This window comes from Humulus lupulus, chromosome 2 (assembly GCF_963169125.1).
Source record: "Humulus lupulus chromosome 2, drHumLupu1.1, whole genome shotgun sequence".
In the NCBI taxonomy this organism is placed as follows: Eukaryota; Viridiplantae; Streptophyta; class Magnoliopsida; order Rosales; family Cannabaceae; genus Humulus; species Humulus lupulus.
Window position 1 is genome coordinate 221558701 of NC_084794.1, and position 10888 is coordinate 221569588.

Below are 10888 nucleotides of genomic sequence, written 5' to 3' on the forward strand. Positions count from 1 at the left end.
GCGCAATGCGAACACTCTCTGACCTCCTTTCATGATGGCTCTCCATCTAATAACTATCTTCAGCAAAGCTCACCATCCGTTGGTGAGGTCACTGAGCTTGGTTATTCACATGAACTTGAGATCCAGTATCCCGAGATCGCGTAACATACATGACCTCTCTATTGGCAAAATTTCTTCGGTCATTCCCACGAGGAGGTGTATTTCCTCATACTCATGGGGGTTTTGGGTGATGAGTCGGTGATGGTGGGTGCCTTATTCGAGAAACCACCCATCGTTCGTCAGGTCGCACTAGCCTAGGTCTCCCATCATCCACCCCAATATCTCTTACTGGTGGCAAAACTTCCTCGTTTCTTTGACCTTGATTGTTTGCAGAGGCCTGAGCTAGTGGATTCAAGAGAATCCTTGTTCGTCGAGACGTGGTCCCTACTCTCCTAGTTTGATCAGGTTGCACCTGAGTAACATGAGTTGCCTGCTCGTTCCTATGAATATGAATGGGTCGATCATTCCTGGGAATCCATTTTGACGGCATGGAGCTCAGAGTTGAGGTCCAGAAAGAATGGCTTACATTAGCATGATTACGCCTGTGGGACCTACTCTTCTAAGACCCAGTGACGCTCCTTCTGGTGCTGTGATTGGTTACAGGAGAGGGTAATCAAGAAAATATCTCAGCAATGAGCTTGTTGGCATCGGCGAGATGGCTCCACAGTTGAGCATTCTCCTGTTCAATCGCTCCCACATAACCTGGACTGTTACGGTGGTGCTTCGAAGATGAATTACCGATGTCATGACAATTACCGTCTTGGATTTGGGGCTGCTTTCTAGGACGATGTGTGTAACGTCCCACGTCACTATGGCTGCTTCTTGGAATGACGACTAGCCCTACAAACCAACACGAGTCTTTCCAGCGGGATTTGTCCTCACTCGAACGCTTCCTGGGAAAACTTCCCAGGAGGTCACCCATCTTGAGATTACTTCAGGTCAAGCATGCTTAACTTTGGAGTTCTCAAGTGATGGGCTACCGAAAAGAAGATGCATCTTGTTGGCATAGGTAGTACCCATCAATCCATTTAAGCCCTCTTCAACTGTGTAGTCCCATACCTACACAGTCTTAGAATCATCACACTTGACCTGCCCCAAGCAGTGTGTGATTGCACAGCTTTTACCCGGTCTTTCCCCTTACGGATCATGGGATTCTGACTATTACAATCACCCCCCTTATGGGCCCGACGTCCCCATCGGCCACATTTCCGGCTGGGTTAAGGTTCTGATACCATTTGTAACGCCCCATGTCACTATGGCTGCTTCCTGGAATGACGACTGGCCCTACAAACCAACACAAGTCTTTCCAGCGGGCTTTGTCCTCACTCGCACGCTTCCTGGGAAAACTTCCCAGGAGGTCACCCATCTTGAGATTACTCCAGGTCAAGCACACTTAACTTTGGAGTTCTCAAGTGATGGGCTACCGAAAAGAAGTGGAAAGACTCGTGTTGGTTTGTAGGGCCAGTCGTCATTCAGGAAGCAGCCATAGTGACGTGGGGTGTTACAATGTGGTACGGAAGTACCCTCTCCAGCAGAACTGACCGCACGAAACTCTCCATGATTTCTGGGCCTCTCTAACTCATTGTCATGCATTGACCGTATTACGACCATTTTTGCAGGGTGAAAATTTTGCAGAAAACACGAATTGATTTCTCAATGAAAGCACCAATCTGTTGATGCAATTTTTTGCCAACAGTGGACTAAGAAGTCCAAAATAGAGAATTAGGATTTTTTGTAAACCGTAAGTAAAGATACACAAGAATTTTATGCGGTTCAGTGAGCCAAATTCACTTAGTCCACGAGTCTTTGATATTGCTTTTTGGTCTCTGGAGAAATTGTTTAGGTCAATTTTAGCAAAGTTTTTGCATGCAGAGGTTCGGTCCCAAGTCCATCATTTTCCCCTCTATTTATAGTGGTATAATGGAAACATTGGGTAGACGTTTGAAATGTGTATAACGTATATGTTTAAGTTAATTCCCAAACGTACAAATAAATATAATAAAGACATTAACTGCTTGATAATATACGTTTAGCAAGCAGGGATTACAATAGTTACAAAACATTATTCATTGGGAATGTCCCCGTGTCTCTCGGAATTCAAGTCTGCCCATTCCAATGATTTACAACGAGCTAATGCCTTTCACGAGCTGGAGGTTGTTCGCAAGCTTCAATGACCTAAACATTGAGATGCTCGAAGTGTGACTTAGGTGATCTAAGGAAAGTGTTGGGAGACCTCCATGATACTTAATTTCAGCTGGGCTTTACTTGGGCTACGAACCTTACCACTTATACAGTGTTCTAAAGATCACATAGCCTTCATTAATTGCTTGCCAGCTGTATCATGAACAAGATACTTGAGCTCGTGTTTTTTCAGGTACATCATCTTTAATAATAATAATAACTACAACAACAACAATAACATGGGTAAATACCATTTTGAACTATGTGTTGTACAAAAGTTGCTGATTAGACCATCTATTTTGTTAAATGATAATTCAGACCCAACGTTTTGCAAAATGGAACAAAATAATACCTGAGTCTGATTTTGGTCTAACTATTTTTCAATATGACCAAAATTCTCTCGTATTTTAGTAATTAGTTAATTTAATAATATAAAAAATGAAATAATTTTTTTTTAAAATATATTTTTATTTATCAAATACATTTAAATGTAAAAAATAATTTTTGTGAATAAAAATCAAAATTAAAACTTAAAATCTTAAATGTAAATCAAATAAACAAAAACATAACAAAAATTAAAATTAATCTAACATAATAAAAAATTTTGATTTTTTTTTTTTGTAGAAGAACGTGACATGTAACTAATACATGTTCTTCAACCTTTGAAACCCAAACTCAATTGTTCTTGAGTTCTTGACGCTAATCCTTTTTCAAATAAAAATTCAAAACAAAAAATTGCTTGTCATTATAAATCAAGATTCAAAACAAAAATCATAAGCAGCATCCCAGAAACTCATCTTAGACTTTTCATTTCTTCAACCAAAAACCAAGCATCATATCATATCCAAAATCCAAACACTAAATCAGTTCTTTTAACAATCAATTAACACTCATCTCATAAACAAATCTGGGTTACCGTATACTATACTCAATTCTTTCAACAATATTGAACTAATCAAGAATAAACTCATATATGGTTTTAGACTCAAAAACCCATATTTTTGTTTTGTTTTCAAAACAAAAAAAAAAACCAAGGAACTTGTGGGATTTGAGTTCCTATAAGTCATTATTTGACTTTGACTATTATGTTAGTTGGTTCATTAACTAACTTAACGGTTTAAGTAAACCAAAGTCTTAGCTATATATATTGAGGCTTCTCGGTTCAAATAATATGACAGTCAGATATACAGAGCTATTTTTTAAGACATAAAGAAACAGAGAGTGAGATCTTGATCGAGTGAATAAGAGAGAGCTAAGGAAAGAGCAAGCTTAGAGGGGTTTTGGGTTTATGTAATAGGCTGCATATGTTGATGAATATGCAAGACTGGTTTGTGTGATTAGAAGAGAGATTTCTTCATTGTTGTTGTACGAGCTACTCGACTGTGTTGGCCTACTCTTTATTCGATCAATAAAGGATTACAAAGGGTGTTTCCAAGACTGGATTAGAGCCAATAAATCATCCTGATTTATTGGACTTGAACCAGTATAAATCTGTGTCTTGGGTTGATTTTAGTTTTCTGTTTTGAGTTTTAATATTTGTTTCATGATTATCGTTTTGTGTAGTGTTATGTACAAATTTCTGTGCAGGCTCAAGATCGACTTTAAGGCATCTGATTTACTACAGAACTCATATATGTTCGTCGGTATCTTCTTCCTCGACCCCGTCCTCGTCGACCTCTTCTTCCCCACCACCTAGCTGTGGAAACCCAGATCCAGACACCCAATCAATTCCTCCACAACTAGAGAGCCCACAAGAGATCACACTTCAGGGAAGTGGCTCTGTCGTCATCTAGATCTCCTATCGTCGTCTCGGCTTGAAGTGCTCCAAGCTCCATCGATCTACCTGCAAGACAAGGGAAGAAGAAGAATGAGGCTGAATGATGAGGTAGGAAGAAGAAGAAGAAGAGGCAAAAAGGAAAGACTCAAGATAGTCCTCAACGACGTTCTAGTCTCGCCTCCAAGCCCAAATCTATCATCTTCTTCCCTGTGTTTCGACCGAAGTTCTCCTCCCGTTGTGTCTGGCTATGAAGCTCCAGATCTCAGATCCACGACGTTCTCCCTCCCGTCGAAGGCCTCTGTCTGCAAGCCCCAAAATGCAGTAGAACGGCGTTGCAAGCTTTGATTTGATGTCCCCCCTCCCCCTGGAACCAGATCGGCATTTTTTATTTTTGAGCTTTGATCGACGTCAAGAAGGAGAAGAAGAAGACGAGGATAAAGGAGAGAGAGACGTTTTTTATTTTTTTTTCTAATTTCATTTTATCAAAAGCTTTTATAATATTAAGTTTGTTAGTTTAATTTTAGTATTTAATTTTTAATTTTATGTTTAATGTTTTTTAATTAAATATGAATTATTTTTGTTAATTTTTAGAAAACTATTTATGTTAATTTTTTCTTATTTAAAATAGTTTTTTAGTTATTTTTTATTTTAAAAAAATTAACTTGTTTTTTATTTTAAAATATATTTTTCATTGTTTTATTTAATTCATTAGTTAATAAATATATTAGGCATTTTGGTCATATTTAAACAAAAAAAAAATTGTGTATTTATGCATTGTGGTGGTCCTAAATAAAAAAAATATGTTATGCTATATACACATGAGAATTTTATGCCATCATTCCACTTCCAAAAATGCCCATAACATAAGTTGCCCTTCAATATTCTCTCTTTTTTACCTTATCTCCTCCCTATTATCTTTATTTTAACCCCATGACCGACGCACATCCATCACCACCCACTCACCTCCATTTTTTTTTAGCTTTCCCCTCTCTCTTTCTCTTTTTCCCCTTCATTTCCTCTCTCTCTTTCCCCCTCCATTTCTTTTCTCTTAAGTTATCCAGGAAACTAAAAAAACATTTCATGATAATTTTGATGATTTATAACTTAATCTCACTAAAAATTCAATTAAGACACTAATCTACGCATTTCAAACAAATATGGACATGATTTTTTTTTTCTTGCAATTTTTATCAATTTTTTCGCGATTTTTTAAAAATCTAAAACATTAAAATTTGTAAAGAATTTGACGCACCTTGATGCCCAGCTCGACGGGGCCTTAAAAATCATGATTTTCATAAAAAAAAATTCGATTCACTTCGATGTCATTAATTGAAAATTCATAATTTTTACATCCATTTGAGATGTTTTTTTAATTTGGGTATTTTTTAGAGATCTACACGTTTGAGATATGTGCATACCCATGTAGAAGTTTAAAGGTTGAAAATACCCCAAAGTTCAAAATAATACTCCAATTGTTTCGAAGTTGGGTATCTTTTCAACCATTAAACTTCCCAAATGTGTATGTACACATGTCAAATGTGTAGATCTCGAAAAAAATACTCAAATTAAAAAGAAAGACCTTAAACGAACACCCAAGTGAAAAGTTATGCACTTTCAATGAATCGCATTGAGTTTCATCAAGGGCATCGAGGCCCAGCTTGGTGAGGCCTTATATTCATGATTTTTATTATTAAAATAGATGCATCCCAATACACCTCGATGCCCAACTTGATGGACAATTAAAAATGATGATTTTCATGAAAAAATCCATTCACAACAATACACTTCAATGCACCTCAATGAAACTTGGTGTGATTCATTGAAAGTGTATAAATCTTTACTCGAGTATTCATTTGAGGTCAATTTTTTATTTTTAAATTTGGGTATTTTTTTCGAGATCTATACGTTTGAGATGCACATTTGAGAAGTTTAAAGATTGAAAAGTTACCCAACTTTGAAACAATTGGGGTATTATTTTGAACTTTAGAGTGTTTTTGTAACGACCCCAAATTCACTAATGAGGCATAAGGGCCTTGATTAGTGTGCCAGGAGGGCATTATTGGGTTTAATATTATTTGAATGATCTTATGGATTTAAATGCATAATTATATGATTAATAATGCTTGTATGGTTATATTGGTATTAATATGATATGTATATATGGTAATTGGGAGAACCACATTATTACGTGGATGGGTCTGCAAAGCACGACTCGAGGCGATCCTAGGGCTAGAAAGTGGAGAAAAGTCACAACGAGGCTTAGTAGTTGACTTTGGATAAGTCAGGGGGTATTTTAGGTATCGGGTAGCTATTTAGACTATCGGGTTATGAAAATAAATATATGGAGATATATTTGAGATTAGGAAGTCTAGGCGGGAATATTGGGGGATTTTACCGTTTTGCCCTCGGGGACGTTTCCGACACCCCGAGCCTTGGGATTAACTTCAAGAATAAGAAAACTTAAGGAAACTCGTAGAAAGAAATAAACCGACTTTATTTCTCAGCTATTTTCTTCTCTCTCAAGGAAAACTAGGTGAAAACAACTAAGGGAAAACAAGGAATTTCTGGGACTTTTGAGATGGGAATGAGGCTGGATTTTGAGGCTTAGTTCAAGACTCATCCAAGGAATTGAATCAACACTAAGGTAAGCAGGGATTTCTCTCTCTTTGGTTTAAAAATTCTGAGTTTTCAGCTGGGTATTGAGGTGTTTGTACCATTGATGTTTAGGGTGGAATTTGAGCTGGAAAGCTTTGGAAACTAGCTGGGTTTTGATTAGAGAAAGGATTCCATTGAAGAGGTAAGCTTTAATTTATAAATTAGAGGTTTAAATCTAAGCTTTGATTGGTTGGTTTTGAGTGTTTATGCTCCTAAGTTTCAGGAATTAAAAGCATGATTTCTCTGAGTTTAAGCTGAGTTTTGTTGTTGAATTGTGTGGCTTAACTTGTTCTGAAAGTGTTGGGATTGTTGGGTGTTGAAATAGGAAGCCTTGGGATGGCTTTGGATGAGGTTTAGATGTTAGAAATGATGGGAATTATGGGTTCGAAGGGAAGGTCCGCGGCTCTGTTCTAGAACGCTGCGGCCCTAGGTTGATGATGAGCCAAGGAGGCTCGGCCAAGGGTGAGCGTCGCGGCGCCCAATGCAAGGGTCGCGGCACGTGTCTTTGTCTAGGGCTGCCCTTGGTTCTTTTTTGAGGCCAGGGCCGTGGCTAAGCTTCAGGGGCCGCAACCCTTAGTTGTGCACTTGAATGTTTAGGGTTCTTAAGATCCGGAATTGAGCCTAGAGTGCTCGGGATCAATATCACCATCGTGCTTGGTGGGATTCGATTTCTCAGAAGTTAGTTTTGTACCTGAAAACCTATATTTGGATATTAATGAAACCTAATACTTTGGTTGTGACTAGGTGATAAAGGCTTAGGCTCGGGAACGGATCGTGCTTGAGGAGTGTTGCTCGTAAACGATAACTGCAAAGATCAAAGTTAAGAAAACTGCACCTGGTTGAGTATATGAAATGGAACTAAGGGTTCCCTATTGTGTATGCTTGAAAAGATGGTATTATGCCATGCAAGATAATTAGTGTACCAACGGCCTAAGGGTGCCAAGGGTTACACTAGCGCACAGGGCGCGGCTTGGCCACTAGTAGCCAAGGACAGCTTAACATGCACTGAGCTCGGTTTAAGCGGGCCGGAGTCAGTGGGGTAAACAGAGGGTGCGGCCTAAGTCGTCAGCCCTGATTATTATGCGATATGAATGCTATAAGTGTTTGATTGCATCCATGATTCTGAATTTATGCTAATTGATTAATGTGGATTATATGATGAGAGTTCATGCTTAGTGAGTATGTTATCTGTTATTACTACTTGTTTTGCACATCATGTTTTCTTGCTGGGCCTTGGCTCACGGGTGCTATGTGGTGCAGGTAAAGGCAAGGGTAAGCTTGATCAGCCTTGATTGGAGAGCTCTGCAGGCAGAATGTACATGACCAGCTGCTCGGCCGCCACGGTTGAGGTTTAGGCAGGGACGCGAGACCCAGAGATTGTCTATTTTGCCTTAGTATGGCTAACAGTTGTTCATGTAATTTTGGAAGTCTGTGAACCAACTTTTAACTCTGTTTCTTTTGGGATCCCATGTATATAACAGTTTAATTATATAAAATGAAACTTTTGAGACCAAAACCTTTTTAACCTTAGCTCATACATGTTTAGTGACACGTTTTTAAACTAATGATTTGATTAGCAAGTCTTACACTTTTATAAGTACACAGTGTAGCGGTCCTGGCTATCCAGGGCGTTACAATTTGGTATCAGAGCGTCCTAGGTTTAAGGGTTCCTGAAGACAGGCTGGACATGTACATTCGCTGCTAGAGACAAGCTCAAATCAAGGTTTGGTAATGTGTATATGTCCTTATGTGCCTGAATTGAGCTATGAATGCTGTTATTTATTGGATTAATATGAAGCATGAGATACTGATAGGGCCTGGCCCTTGACTGATGTGTGAGAATATTGAGGCGTGTTTATTAGCTTCGTCGTGCATGTAAATGAATATATGGACGATTAATTGTATATTGTGCATGGATGAATGCCTATTTTATAGTTATTGTTTAATGAGATTGGAGTGTGCTTCTTAGTAGCCAGTGCATGAGAATGGATGCTTATATGTTGATTGTTTGTGTTTTATTGGTGGATCTTGGAGAAGTTTTTTTTTACCCTGTCATCATGGTCTAACTTCCGAGTCGTTATTTGCAGATTGACTTGGATAGCTATGCGTCCAAGAAAATCTACACGACTAGCCGGCACTAGGTCTGGGACCAGGAGTGATGATCAGGGCCAAAATCCTCCGCCAGTCCCTGAGAACTGGCAGCAGTTAATGGCAGATATGCAGGCTCGATTACAGAACCAGGATGAGCAGATCCGTATTCTGCGATAGCAGGCTCCATCAGGGAGTGCTGCCCCTATTGTACCACCTGCGGTGGTACCAGTTGTGCAGTCTGGGGAGGTTGGTAACAGATGGGAGTCGTTATATGAGCGGTTCAGGAAGCAGCAACCCCCAATCTTTGAGGGTGGGTCGGATCCATTGAAAGTCGAGCAATGGCTAACTATGATTACTACAATTCTGGATTTTATGAGGATAGAGGGGCATGATAGGGTGGCTTGTGCCACTTATATGTTGAAAGAGGATGCCTGCATTTGGTGGGAAGTGGCATCGCAGACCAGGGATGTTACTACTTTGAATTGGGAAGGTTACAGAGACTTGTTCAGTCAGAAGTACTACAATGTTGCTATCAGAATAGCAAAGGTCAATGAGTTTGTGAGTCTTGTGCAGGGCAATATGTGTTGGGGTTTTATGCCCTAATTAAAACCCAAAATTCTTTGTAATCTCATTTTATTATCAATAAAAGAATAGAAATCATTTTTTGACTTGGTCAATCACTTTGCTCACATGTTTTATTTTCATGATTATTTGTTTAATATAAACTTCTATTAAATCCCGAGCATATAGCTAATCTTATTTATAGTGACGTAATCACAGTGGAATATAAATATGATTATATGTTAAAAATAAGTTAGTCTTAAGATTAGTCAGTGCACCGGATTTACACTGACTTGCCAATCTACGATATGATCTACTTACACATTACAGTGTTATGTTATTTCCAGAACATTAGCAAAGTAGATAAGATCGGATGTATTTGTTACATCGGACATGACCGATATTGACAGTTGATAAGATAAGTAAACATACCGTTATAATCTATTCTAGTCATATCATATAGTTGACCATAGGTCAATTCAATCTCAATTTTGAGTGGTTAGTATTCTAACTGAATGTATTATTTGAGTTCTTTGACTTGTTCGTTACCAGCTTACCCTACGGACTAGCCCATACTTACATCTTGGGAACTCGGTACTATAATTGAGTGGGAGTGTTAATCATAGATATGAACATCTATAGCTTCTGATGAAGAAGTGAAACGATGGTTTCCTTTTAGTTTGGTTCAAGGTGATAAATGATAGAGATCTCATTTCAGTAATTAAATTAGTTTACTGAAATATCATTTACAAGGAACTAAGTGTTTTAAGGATAAAATACAATGAGGGGTAAAACAGTATTTTAGTCCTATCTCATTGTAGACCGTCTATAGAGGATTGAGTGACAATTATGGTTGTAACAATGGATAATTAATAGCGTATCTATATTTGTTATAGAGCGTTCTATGAATTCAAGAGTGCAATTCCAAGTCTATAGTGGAGTCACGAGGAATTAATAAGTTAGTAAATTTATTTGTTAGATTTATGATAACTTATTGGAGCTTGATTTCATAGGCCCATGGTCCCCATTGTACCTTGGATAAAATCATCTAGATAGTCTCAATTAATTGATTTAATCATCAATTAGAATTATCAAAGTTGACCAGGTCAATTTTGGATAGTTTCACAGAGTTGTGTAATTTTCAAAAGAAAAGAGAATTTATGGCAGATTTATTAATTAAGATAAATTGGTATCTAAATTAATAAATAAGTTTAAATCAAGGTTCAAATTATAAATAATTAATTTGATAAAGGATTTAAATAATTATTTAATTAATTAAATCAATAGAAAATAATACAGGCCTTGATTTTAAGTCCAATGGGCTTATAATCAAATGGGAAATTTCACGGGCCTATAACCCATATAATTTCGACCTAGGGCTTCAAAATGACTATTATTTTATTGATTTTTTAATTAAATTAAATGGCCTAATTGAGTTTATAAAAGGAGTGCTTAGAGAGAAGTCAAAGAGAAGTTTGATAAGTCTCAAGTCAGATTTTCTGATAATTTTATATTCTCTCTAAACACAAGTCCTTTTCTAAACCTCTTTGTTATTTTCTTTTCTTCTCTCTATATCTATCTCAT